Genomic DNA, 2,652 nt, shown 5'->3' with positions numbered 1-2,652 from the left:
AAATATGGTAGTACTTTTTAGTTAATTTTTTTTATATTACGAGAAACAAAAATATTTTGACATAAGTTCCGTGGTCGTCTTTGGCCAGCAGTTTGTAGTACTCACATAAGTCTGTCTTTCTTTTACTCTTTATCTTATAAAAATCATGCCTTTATTAATGTAGAACGCTATAACAAATGATTCTATTTAAACAGATGAAAATGTAAAAAAAAGTTGGGTTATATAGCCGCAATAAATATAGAAGTCAAGTCCTCATCCATTATAGGGCTGGGCTAGGAAGGATTAAGCCTCTATACAAGGTGTGTCAGCATATCTTCTTCCAAATAACACTTTTGTGTTTTTCTCTTAAACTTTACGAAATTTCATGGCTATTAGACTGAAGAATCAAAAATTAAATAAATACATATTGATATAAAAGTTTAGTAGAAAATGAAATCCTCGTGGTCCGTCTCCATCTCTTAAGACTAATAAAGATAGATCAAACAATAAAACGATACAGGGTGTAACGAGTTTTCTTTTAAGCAAGATAGTTTTAGATAGATCAGCTTTGTGTGACCATCATCAACTTATGCCCAATACATCCTTGATGCAGTCTTTATTCTTCTTTTAGTTGTAATTAGGTTAGTATGTTTTAACGGTCTGAGCAGCACATGCGCGCTAGCTCGTGTATGTGTTGTTTTTATAATCGCAGTTCAGTCCGCATTACTCTTAGTAGCATTGTGTAAATTCTTGTAATAAAAAAAATGTAATTTTCTATGTACAATGTTTAAGTGGTAATATAAGTCTTTTGAATTTGAATTTCAAAATCTTATTAAGAATTAAATGCTCGTTCTTTCTTAACTCAATTTAAATAACTGGAGACACACTGGTACATTTAACACTTTATTGTCGTAACATCCATTAATGAAAAAATGGCACATTCGGGTTTAAAATAATCTTATTCTCATGTAAAAACTTATATTTCGCCAGGTCCTTCATAAATATTCGATGGTCCATCTCGTCATTTTCCAATGCTGTGAGGAGGGTAACGAGCAAATGGACACCACCCACTATAGCAAATGTGACGACCATGGACTCAAAAGCTGATAGGGGCATGCTTTGGTTATTTTATTCCAGTGACATCTACATAAGGGTTAAATTATAGCTTCAATTGGGAAATATTTAGTAATACTTACACATTGTTTTGTTAATATGGTAGCGGAGTTGTGAAAAATGGTAATTCTTTACTGAAAATTTGAAATTTTTATGGATGACACAAATGATTTGATAGACTTCAAATAGACATGATAGGGAAATACTACCTTTAGTAGGTATCTAAAAACAAGTTGAATACCTGCAGAAGATATTCAGGTATACAGAGTGAGGATTTAGTAAAATATGATTTTTACAGCATTAGGGAGGACCCTTAGATTTCCCACACGACAATCATCATTTATAAGTATATTTATTACTATGGTAATTACTTTCTTACAATACTCAGTAGGTAATGGATAGTGCACACAATTGAAGTAATAATCTAGTATCTGTTTTTTCTGTAAAACTAATATACTTACCTAATGTATATTTGACAACGTCAACGTCCGGTCGAAAGGCAGATGTTAGTACATTCTTTCTTCTGCTGAATACGTGTTTTACTTTATTTTCCAGACAATTTGTATATTACTTATTTGTAAATATTCTGAAATAAAAATGTTGATAAGTTAAATACAATTTAAATTTGGTGACATCGCGAGAAAAGGGAAGGAAGTTAGACGTGTGACTGTAGGTAGTAGAGAAGGAGTAGGATAAACGCTATTTGTTTGTTATTTAACTTGTGACCTATTATTGCAAATTAACCTGTTCATTTCGGCACCCAAGACCTTCGTTGATTGAGCATGACTATAGACGTTTCACTTTTATTATTTATTACTCAAACGTGTCAGAAATCTGCTTAAATTAATGCCTTATTGTTTAGATTTGAATATGATTTATTGAATCTTTCTTTGGAAAATTTTTAAAAAATCTGAGGATGTTCTCCTTGACTTTCAAAATGCTCTTTCTTAAAAACACATATTATTTGACTAAAAGCGCATTTTGATAAGGGTACCCCATGAGTGTGACACATTGTTTTAATGTTATAATTACTTGGTCAAGTAAATCTTGTGAATCTATTCATAGAAAGGCACCTCTGAGTGTCAATGAAAATGGAGTGCTCAAAATGTATTATTCTTTTATTTTAATTTTAAAAAATTAAATTTTCCTAAGTTAAGAAAGGGATAAAAGTCTATTAAATAAGAATAGAGAGATCTTAAGTCTAAAATAGAAGTCTGAAATCTATGCACATGCTTTCATATGGAACTTTTTCCCTTATCATCTTATTGACAAATAAACATAAAAAATAATATAGATTCAAGAAATTTTTCTGACTTACCTATTTCCATTGCTGCAATTATTTTGCTCTGAATATATTTCCGACTGGCAGGATTATCACCTAACAAAATGGTAATCAAAAGTCTATACTTTGGTGGTATCACATTTTAATTACGATGATTTTATATATTGTCCATGTCTTATACTTCGTGATAAATATGAAGTTAGAAAACATGAACGTATTAGCTTATACAAAACAGAAAACGTCTTTCAAAGCGCAAAAATACAAATAAAACAACAAAA

At 30.7% G+C, this 2,652-nt stretch overlaps 1 long non-coding RNA gene across 1 annotated transcript; it reads right to left on the bottom strand.

Annotated features, from left to right (window-relative positions):
- Positions 1 to 869: 869 nt before the first annotated feature.
- Positions 870 to 1,515, bottom strand: LOC126735422 (uncharacterized). The gene is made up of 2 exons (XR_007660398.1): positions 1,176 to 1,515; positions 870 to 1,122 (listed from the first exon to the last, which is right to left on the bottom strand). It is a non-coding gene; the product is annotated as an uncharacterized LOC126735422 (long non-coding RNA).
- Between the last annotated feature and the right edge of the window lie 1,137 nt (positions 1,516 to 2,652).

The sequence above is a fragment of the Anthonomus grandis genome, chromosome 4, assembly GCF_022605725.1.
Source record: "Anthonomus grandis grandis chromosome 4, icAntGran1.3, whole genome shotgun sequence".
NCBI lineage: Eukaryota > Metazoa > Arthropoda > Insecta > Coleoptera > Curculionidae > Anthonomus > Anthonomus grandis.
Note: the sequence above shows the minus strand (reverse complement) of the source record. Positions and strands in the feature narration are given on the sequence as shown.